This window comes from Phoenix dactylifera, chromosome 10 (assembly GCF_051530095.1).
Source record: "Phoenix dactylifera cultivar Ajwa chromosome 10, Ajwa_hap1_PhDact_Kaust_v1.1, whole genome shotgun sequence".
NCBI lineage: Eukaryota > Viridiplantae > Streptophyta > Magnoliopsida > Arecales > Arecaceae > Phoenix > Phoenix dactylifera.
The window spans coordinates 15,869,017-15,880,245 of record NC_143199.1 but is presented as its reverse complement, the minus strand read 5'-3'; the positions used below and the strand labels follow the sequence as shown (position 1 = coordinate 15,880,245).

The following is an 11,229-nucleotide window of genomic DNA, read 5'->3' as shown; positions in this document are numbered from 1 at the left end:
GGCTGAAAGCCACTCCAGTGAGGATTTAGTAATTGGTGATGTCTAGAAAAGTTTTACAACAGTGAGAACTGTTACGGGTATTGTGGTATCGGTGTATCCCTTCTGGCACCACCGCACACCCCGGGACTTTCCTGGTCACTGGTTACTGGATCACTTAACTGGTAAGCTCAAGCTTAATCTGAAAGGGAGATTAGGAGCTGTCTAATCTAGAGAGAATTTCAGGAACTTTTTAAACCTGATAAGTCTCTGTGCAACTAGATTTAAGAAGCTACTAAACCTCACTTAGCTCTAAGACTAATAGGGTCAAATTGTTGTGTGGTGTTGATTGGGGTCATCTTGGTCTAGCCCTTCTTCTTATCTTTTAGGATTTCGTTTAAAAAAATTGAGTCTAATTAAGTTGTGGAAAATGTATGCATGGTAGAAGGTCATTAAGGAATAAGTTAACCCCATTTGATTCTGAGATTGACAAAACTTTTCATCATAACCTGCGAACTGTAAACCAACCGTCGATCTCTACAATGGGTGAACATATTAGAATCCTGAATGAATTATTCGCTCCTGCATCCGCTAGTCCACCTACATGTATAGTATTGGCAATAAATAATGCAGCCCAATTTGAAATTCGGGCTGCAACAATAAACATGTTACCCAAGTTTCATGGGTTCGAGAGTGAACAACCCTATATTCATCTAAACAAATTTTTGACAATCTGTCAAACGTTTAGAAATCAAAACTTAGATGAAGAGGGTATTAAATTAAGATTGTTTCCCATGACTTTAGAAGATCGTGCTGCTGCATGGCTTTATTCCTTTGCTTCAAATTCCATCACATCATGGGAACAGTTGTCTAGGAAGTTTATGGCTAAGTTCTATCCCATGGTAAAAACAGAAAAAATTAAGGATGCCATCAGAACTTTTAGAGAAAAATCTGAAGAAGAATTCTTTCAAACTTGGGAACGATTCCATGACTTGTTGGTCAAATGCCCACACCATGGGCTTGATAAGGCTGATTTGGTCCACTTCTTTTATAAAGGACTAACTCCGGCACATAGAAACATGATTGAGTCCATGCACAAGGGTAGGTTCATGAACCAAACCCCGGATCAAGCCTATGAATTTCTTATTGACTTAGCTGAAAATGCCCAAAATTGGAGTAGCTATGGTGAGGAAGTAATTAGAAATGAGTTTGGGTCTAGAAAACCAGATAATTATGAAATGAAAGCAGACCCAGAGCTCAAAAATGTCATGTCCAATCTGGTGGCTGGAATGAATAACTTGAGTAAAAAGTTTGATGCTTTCACTGTTTCCACTAGTTCGAGTTCATACAAAGAGTCAAATCCCGTCATGAAAGTGGATCACGAATCATATAGTTTGTGTGTTTTGTGTAATAGTCCGGAGCATTTAGTGGAGTGCTGCCCTAATCTGCCTACCATAAAGGCCGAGCAAGCAAATGCTCTAAATTCATATAGTGCCTTTAAGAAGCCCACTCCCAACTCGTTCAGCCCAGTTTATCACCCTGATAATAGGTTCCACCCAAATTTCTCATACAAGCAAAATGAACCTATTTAGCATCAAGGTGGTCCACCAGGTTTTCAGAACAACTTCCCCAGGATAGGTCCATCACAAATGAACCAACCATTGGTTCCATCTATACCTCCTTATAATGCCCCTATCCTACAGCAACCTTCACAATTAGAAACCATGATGGCTAATATGATGAAACAACAACAAGATTTTATCAAGCAACAACAACAGACCAATACAGCCCAAGCCCAGACTAACCAATTCCATGCGCAAGCAATTACAAAACTTGAGGTTAGTCTGAGCCAAATAGCTAACTCTCTAGAGGAAAGGAAGAAAGGTGAACTACCTAGTCAACCAGTGCCTAACCCTAGTAGACAACAAAATCAAGATCAGATAGGTCAGTATCAAATCAATTCTAATGGAAATCCGACCTATGAAGTCCAGGCAATTACCACTTTAAGGTCTGGCAAGCAAGTGGACAATAAAGTCCAACTTTCTGAATATGAAAAAGAAAATAAAACTGAATCCGATAAGAACCCTATTCAGAAGAGGGGTCAAGAACAGGACAAACCGAAAAAAAGGGAAGAACCCATGGAAACATACAAACCCAAGGTTCCCTTTCCCAGTAGACTTCAGGACTCCAAGAAACAATCTAACTTTGATGAAATCATGGAAGTCTTTAAAACTGTTCAAATAAATATACCTTTTCTCGATGCCATAAGACAAATTTCCTTCTATACAAAATTCTTGAAAGACCTCACCACGGTCAAAAGAAAAACCAGTATTTCTAGGCAAGCTGTTATGGCTGCACAAGCCTCATCTCTCATTCAACAACAGATTGCCCCGAAATTCAAAGACCCTGGTTGCCCAACTATTGAAATAAAAATAGGAGAGACGATCATCCAAAGAACTCTATTAGATTTAGGAGCCAGTGTAAACCTACTTCCCTACTATGTGTACCAAAAATTAGGTTTGGGGGAATTAAAGCCTACAAATATTATCCTTTCCTTAGCAGATAGGACAGTGAAGTACCCCAAGGAGATTGTAGAGGATGTAATAGTGAAAGTAAATGAGTTTTACTATCCTGTGAACTTCGTTATCCTTGAGACCGAACCTGCAATACATCCAGACAGTCACACACCTATAATTTTAGGTAGACCTTTCTTAGCCACAGCAAATGCTGTGATCAACTGTCGAAATGGGATGCTGAAATTATCTTTTGGCAACATGAAAGTCGAGCTTAATGTCTTCAACATAAGTAAACAACCACCAGACGATAAAGAAATCAATGAAGTTGACATGATTGAAAGTCTGGTTCAGGAGACTTTCTTACAAACTTATAATAAGGACCCTTTAGAAGCTTACCTTGCCCATTTCGAGGAAGGGGTCAAGCATGCGCCCCTTAGTTCTGTTCTCCTTATGAGCATAGATCGTCATCAGCCGACTGTTCTTCATCGAACTCTTCCAAAACCACTCTTAGATAATGGTTGAAAAAAAAAGGAGGATTTACATTTTGTCTGGCTGAAGACATAAAACTTAGCGCTCTTGGGAGGCAACCCAACATGTAAATATCTTCTAATTAAAAAAATAATAATAAAATAATAATAATAATAATAATAAATTCAATAAATTACTAATATGCAGGTTTGGGAGATTTTGCCCCAATTTTTAATTTACCTACCCATATCAGGTAACTTCTCCTCTGTCCTCTTACTGCTTTAATTTTTCTTTAACATTGAGGACAATGTTAGATTTAGGTTTGGGGGTATTTTTAAGCATTTGAAATTTTATCAAAAAAAATAAAAAAAAAATTTAGTTAAAATTTTTGGAAATTTTAAAAAAAAAATTACAACACACAAGGTATATAAAATCTAAGAGCCCAATGACTAGTTCGAAGTAGTGCAAAGTGAGTTCTTTTTATTAAGTTCCTTTTAGTGAGTTGTAAGCTAATTAGTGCTTTGAATTTCACAACACATCTGGCCTGCATTTTCTAAGGTATAGGTTCGACATTGTGTTGAGAATATGGTAGCAACCTCGAATCCTGATGAACCATCTTTTTCTGATCCAAAAAAAAAAAAAACTATTTGGTGGATTTAGTCAGGTACATCGAAAAGGGCTATCTATTGTCAAAGGTCAGCGGGCTTGTGATGAGGAACCCGAGCATAGGTCCGTAGGGGAGTCTTGATGCCCGACACCTCATACCAACTGGTGTGAGAATTGTCGACTAATTGCTTACTACATGGAGGAATCATCACAGGAGTAAAAGTGCACAATATATATTATCATTTCTCTTTCAAAAAAGAAAAAAATAAGAGAAAAAAAATGAAAAACAAAATAATGTATACTGGAATTTGAGTTAAGAATTGCTTTGACAATAATGAAAAACACGTCCGGATTATAATGTATTATTTTTCATTACCTCCCGAATTGCTTTGACAATAGCTTTGAGTTAAGAAATATGATAGCAGTTCTAGCTTGAATTTCCGTCCCACCTATCTTCTGCTAACATGTTAAAAGATGATTTAGCACCAACACGTAAGCATATGAATAGTGGGGTATGTATATTTGCAACTAATATGAATACTTTTAATCTTCGGGATAATTTAAAGTTATATGTGTGATGAACACCCTAATCAAAAAAAAAAAAAAGAAAAGAAAAAAAAAGAAAGATAAAATAAAATAAAAATAATGAGTTTATTTTAAGTCTTCTCACTGAGTAACCGGGCCTCTTGCCTGGCAAGCAGCGAGTGTTCGCGTAAAAAGGTGAGGATGATTGAGATTAAACTCTGAGTGACTAATTTGGCCTTGAAGCCTAGTTAACTTGAGTTATTAAGCCTGTTAGGGTGTCTCTACACCTAGTGCCCTGAGCCATCTGGATCGGGAGTCATTGGCCTAACACTCGCTACATGGGTCAGCTAGAAAGCTTAATAAGGCTAGATATTGCACAAGTCATTCTTCTTAGCATTCAGTCTGATATAAATAAATAAATAAATAAATATGGGGTGTTCATTACCATTTAACTCTAGAAAGTCTTGAAAATTGGAGTGATCATGTTGGAAGTAAGTGAAAGCCACTGATTTATATGATACTATCTTACACCTCAATACATTCTTGACTTGTTAGCAGATAGATGGGGTGTAATGAAACTTGAGTTAGAGTCTGTTTAAATATGATAGCAACAAGTCTCTATTGTCCTTGCAATTCTAGTTTCATACAGTAATACTTGTTCAAATTTCGAGTTAAAAATTGGAAATCCCTGACTAATGAAGTTTGTGGGTAACTTCACTGCAAACCCTCACGAGACAACACTCATCCACTCGGGTAACCTAGGGGTTTAAAGGCTTGTTGCACGTGCTAAGTGCAATCGTGACTCCCTACGAAAATGGGTACATATCTTAGTTTGTGTATTTAGCTTCAATTTTTTTTTAAAAAAAAAGAGAAAAAATTATAAGTTAGACTACATCTTTTTGTGCCCTCATTTTATCGTTTGCTTGTTAATTGCTAGAGACTAGCAATAAGCTAGTTGGGGGGTGTGATGAGAGCACAAAAGTGCGACTACATGTCACCAAAATTAGTGTTTTTGCTAACCGATAATAATAAATTTACTTAAATAATATTATATTTGGGTTTGACACAGGTTAGTATAAATTAAAGTTTAAATGCGCATTTGGTAGGGTTTAGAGGGATGCATCATAGCCCCAAACCGCACGGGCCCAATCCTGTCATGATCTGATCAAGCACATTTGCACCCAAACATCCGAACCCGCGTGCGATCTCCCAGTGATCCTCGCGTTCCTTTCTTTCCGGATTAGCATCCGCACTCTTCCGAAATAAAGATTCCCACTCTCACTTCATCACAAAGAAAAAGAACTTTTTAATCTCCAATCCCATGAAGAATAGCTAAAAATAATATTCATTCCTGAAATTACTATTCATGCTGAAATCACTGTTCATATGAACAGTGATCCCAGCATCGAAATTCTAGCCAAATTCTTTCGGATTCGAAATCCCAGCGTCCCAGCCGTGATGCAAGCTCGTGATCCAGCCGTTTCCTTCCACGCCTTCCTCCCGCTTCCAATCCGGCGTCCACGAAGCTTCCACCCGTGATCCAGCTCCTTCCGTCCGACTGCAAGCAGCTCTCTTCCGATTCGAAATTCCCAGCAATCCCGTCCGCATTCATCAATTCCGTCCGCAATCAGCTCGTGATCCAGCCATTCTCCCACGGATTCACGTCCTTCCGCGATCTTCCCTCCCGCATCACGCCCCGGAATCCCAGCAGCCCGTGATCCATTCTGCCATTCCAGATGAAGCATCCCAGACGATCCTCTCCATCATTGGCCATAAAGGGGATGGTTGATCTATAAAAGGAGGTGGGGCGATCGGCTAGGGGAGAGGAGAGCTCGGTTGAGGTGCGGGGTGGAGGCCAAGGAACAGAGCATTGCTCTGTTCTTGGGAAGAAGAAAGAAATAAAAAATTATATTTTATGTTGAAGGCCCACCGTGGGAGGGAGAGGGAAAGAAAATGCAATTTTCTTGTTTTTTCTTTTATTTGTAGAAGGAGGAAGCATTAAGCTTCCAATCTTCATTTTATTTTTGTAATTGCCCTTTTATGCAATCCATACATTTATCTTTTATGCAATCTATGTTTTAAGCTTCAATTTAATTTCTGCAATTCATTTTATGCATTTTGGAATTCTTAGTTTTAAGATAATTTTGAAATTTTTCTTCGCTATTCGATCTGCAGTTTTCATTTATATTATATCTTCAGGAATCGACCCCTACTCTACATTAGAATTCAATTGCAAGTTTTCTTTCTTCCCTTTAGTTAGTTTCAATTAGAAAATCATATCAACATCCCCAACATAATGTTTTTTCTTTTGTTATTCAAAAATCGCTTTTGAATCCGAGTGAACGTTTTTATTTTTAAGCAACTCCAATCGCCTCCCTGTGGATCGACCTCTTACAACCACTATTCTTCAAGTAGAAAAGGTAAGAGTAAAATTAAATTAAACTTTGTTTGTCGGTTCTAGCAACGATCTGTTTAGCATATTTTTAGGTAAACAGGAATCGCACAACACTTCATGCCATCTAATTGCCACTTGGCACTCAATTACTTGGACCCAATTATTAAACACAAATCAGCAAATTACAAATCCAAAATCCAAAATAAAAGGACTCAATGTGACCTAATAGACTCAAATAAAATAGACTCAATCCAATATAATTAGATGCTGAAAATCATGAATCCAATATATTTTCGGGCACACCCAAGCTAGGATCCAAACTCGACATTCGTCCATCATAACTCGGGCTCGTACTCCTGCATCAATTCTCTCTGACTGAGAAGAACTCGACTCTGTCAAGTTGGGGCGAAAAAGCTCATGCAAATCAAGCGGTCGAGGAGGAGGACCCCTAGGCGGTCAATAAGTGAAACAAAGTTGCATGGAAAAACTCTGTGTGCTGATCCGTTGCGCACCCTGATGTGGGTGCGTGCGCACGGCTGGTGCACAGGCTGATGTGCATGGACTGATGTGGGTTGCCAACAGAAGGAGAATGCTGATATAGGTTAATGCATGCCGTAATCCGCTGATCACCTTGATCTAAATTTATGAATTCTAGAAAGAGATCTTGAAAATCAGTAAAAGAATACCTTTTTAGACTTACATAAAACTTCTATGATCGAAGAACCTAAAGATCTTGTTGAAAGTGCTGCTTGTGCTCCTCTCGGCTTTGACTAAAAATCAGATTATTCACCTCAAAATCTGATGATATCTCTTCTGATATTTCAGAACCAATCGATACGAACACGGTTCCATCTCTATAGCTGATCTCCGCTGAATTTTCTAAACTGTCTTTCTTAGGTAATTCTCCTGGAGTTACATTAGTAAAATCATCTAAAAAAGATTCAAATTCAGATGAGATCACCTCTGAAATTTTATCTTCCACGGTGGCTTCCTCCTTGTCCTCAATCTCAGCAGGTCTAAAGGAAACTTCAGGGGAAGGAGAAGGGATCTCAACAGCAGATACATCATCAGACGGTGCTGTTAAATTTTCAGAATCAGCATCAAGATCTTCTTCAAATATCTGCTGATCTTTAGTGGGACAAATATCAGCGAGGTGCCCTCGACCACCGCACTTGGAGCAATCAAGTTTGCATCTTCTTTGCGGCATGGGACTCATTATTTTTTTGCTGAATTTTGTTGTTCCTCACTCCGGATATACATCTTTATTTGCAGAAATTTCAGATCTTATGGATGAAAAAATATTTCGAGGAGAAGGAGTGCCTTTGTTGTTGCGTTCTGAAGGTTGTCGCCCAACTTGTGGTTTGACACGGCTACGACGTCGTAGTTCTACCTCCACTACTAAGATACGCCCTGTTCGATGCGACGTTCACAGCGGAATTCGAACGGAATGTCGTTCATCGTATGAACGCGCCTCGGATCATAGAATTCAAAAAATTTTCTGGATCCAAATCCAGAAGATCTTTGAACTCATTAGAAAGGAAAGATTAGGATCTGAGGAGGGTTGATTAAGATTTATAAAACTGAAACAAAATCAAAAGTTTTAGATTTGAAGATCTCATCTTCAAAAATTCTGCAGGTGTTGAACACTGCAGCCTGATGATCTATCTAGGTTCCTGGTTAAGCCGCACACGTGTCCGGCCTCTAGAGGTATCCACACGAGGATCTAGTCATCTGAGATAAGGTCTTACCGGAGTGCTAGCTCCTTGCAAAGACCTTTCATGACTATCAAAAGAGATAGAAGAAATTCTACAACATACCTCTTTGAAGAAGAACGCTTTCTTCTTCAACCTTGCTCGCAATTAAGGAAGAGGAGGAGGTAGCTTTGCTCGTGAATCTTCCTAACCTTGATGCCGTGGAAGAAGAGGAAGAAGAAGCCCTCTTTCAGCCGTGGACAAGGAGGAAAGGAAGAAGCTTGACGTGGGAGGAAGAACTCTTTCTTCCTTGGGTTGAATTGATCTCTCTTCCTTGATCCTTCTTCTTCTTTGCTTTCCAATACCTTGGAGGAAGAAGAAAGGGGATCCTTCACCTTGCTGCCGTGAGGAGAAGGGGTCTCCTTGTGCTGCCGTGGGAAGGAAAGAGGAAAAGAGAAAGGGAGGCGTGGAGAGGAAGAGGAGAATTAATTCATAACATCTCTCTTGCTACCCTTTTATAGATTGGGTTTAGCGCTTCTCCTAATCTTATTAGGAGTATGGGACTATTACCCACCCTTAGATTAATGCCAAGTGTCCAATCCTTGTGCTCATAGATGCATGACATGTGTCCACTTAATCAATTGATTAATTTTCTAATTACATTAGGACTCCTAATCTCATTAGGAGAATTAATTGATTTGGGAGCATGCATCCTACGACGCCATGTGGACTTTAAAATCTCCATAGTGTGAACACGACTTAAGTCATATTCATCCTACGACGACATGTGGTCTTTAAAATCCGCACAAACCTTGGTTTAATCAAATTGACCCAATCATGAACCCAAATAATTTGGGTCGAACCTAATTTGATTTGGCTCATTAAATCAGCCCAATTGCAATCCAATTGCAATCAATTCCACTTAATTCTTCTTCCATTAACTCATTAACATTTAGTGGGTTAATTCAATCACCAATCATATTGATTATTGATTTCTATTATGATTCCAAATCACAATTATGATAGTCTGACTAATTAAATCCTCTATGTGTGTGACCCCGTAGGTTCTATTCTGACTGGTAGTAAGACATATGTCAAATTTATACGACTTCCAGTTCGAGATATGAAAAACTCTTTTTCCAAAATACCTGGTCAGGAATTTATCGAACCCAGTCTCATAATCACATAGAATCACTCCTAATCTATCAAGGTCGATAGATCCCATCTAGATGCAACCCTATTCCAAAATGAACTTACTGTAGCAAATCCGCACTACAAGGACCCGAATGGCTAGGGCCCAAGTTCACATGTTTGTCAAACTACAGCAACCTCACAGTGAATAGCTGAGGCATCGCAGGTCAAAGGACCAGTCATACAACTACAACATAAGTAGTCACTGACGAGTGGATAGACATCCATGTGACTACTATCTTTGGTCACGCTCAGTACCTTATTCTCTAACAAGTACTCGCATAATCACTCCAGTGTCTCTACACCATGGACTCGAGACTCGTCCATCTGACTAAGTGATCTGTGCACTAATCTCAGTGGATCGATCACCGTCCCTCGTGATAGATCCATCGATCAGGAGCATTTAGAAATTAATTCCTAATGACACATGCCTCAAATTCTCAACTCCTTGAGAATATGTGTCATCATCATCTATTAATTTCTTGGACGATTCATGGACACATACAAACATGAATGAAAAACAAATTGCCCAATCTTATTTATTAGTAAGTGTCAAATAACAAATTTATGCCCCGGATTACAAATATGCGTCAGCCACATTGGCTTCTAGGGCATACTTCTAACGATCTCCCACTTGCACTAAAGCCAATCAGACATGTATTTGAAGGGAATTTTTTTTTTTGAGTTGTCCGATAAAATCGAACGCCAGGCATGAAAATCAGTTTTAAAATTTTATTTATAACATTTATAAATATTAAACATAACTTTTATGTAAAACATACCTCGATCCCGCAGCGGAAGTTGATCGAGGTAGGGCAGATCTAGATTTTGAACGTTGCTTCACGAAGCCTAGATCTGCAGGCCCTCTACATCACGCGCACGCCAAACTTCGTAGGAAGGTAGGATGGTGTCTGTATATTGCAAAACTAGTTTTTGCAAAAAGGTCCCTAGAAGAAAACACTTTTCTTTCTTTTCTTCTTCTTCTTCCTTCTCTTCCATATCTTCACTGTACCCTCGTGAGCTCGGATGCCGATCACAGAGGAAAGGAAGAAGAGGACATGTCGCCGGATCTGGATGCTTACCACCGGAGAGAGGATTGAGAGAGGAAAACTACTTCTTCTCTCTTCTTCTTCTTCTTCAGAACTCCTGTTTAAGCCTCTCGTTTCGTAAGAACAGAGACTTCAATCTTCACTAATCCTCTCTAGTTTTTCTCTCTGATTCACTCACAATTCATCTATTAATCGAGAGGAAACGGTGGCCTACTTATAGGCCAATGCTGAGAGGATTTAATTGGAGTAATTGACTGTCTTTACGAATCCATACGTTATGAATTCATAATGTTCGTTTCAAAAACAAACGTGGGGAAAAATAGTAAATCCATCCGATAACAGCCGGATTTCAAAAATCAAATTTAACCGGAATGTAGCCGGTTCAAAACCGGACATTCCGGTCCAGACGGCAGAGCGGCCGGAGGCCAGACGGTGGCGCGGTATGGAGACGAAGCTGGGAGGAAGAAGGCTCTATTTTCTCCTCCCAGGCTTTTCTCCATCGCGGCTCACAAAAATCCTTAAGGGTCCATGGGTTAAGGGTCCATGTGAGCTTTGGTCCATGGGTCCATGGGTCCACAGGTTATTAAAAGTTAAATTTAGGTCAGCCGGTTCAATCAAATGGGTTAGCCTAATTGATTCACTTGGTTCTAAACCAAATTAATGGCCCAATTGAATGATTTTTGACCCGAAAAAATTCCACATGAGTCCGACTCATGGGAGGTTCAATTGGGTCCAGTCTCGGCTCAATCTAGGTCCGACTTAGATCAAAACAAATACGAAATTGAATTCCAATTAATTCGTGATCGAGCCCA

At 39.3% G+C, this 11,229-nt stretch overlaps 1 non-coding gene across 1 annotated transcript; it reads right to left on the bottom strand.

The window, feature by feature from the left end:
* Positions 1-890: 890 nt before the first annotated feature.
* On the bottom strand, positions 891-997 carry LOC120109313 (small nucleolar RNA R71). The gene has a single exon (XR_005510249.1). It is a non-coding gene; the product is annotated as a small nucleolar RNA R71 (small nucleolar RNA).
* Between the last annotated feature and the right edge of the window lie 10,232 nt (positions 998-11,229).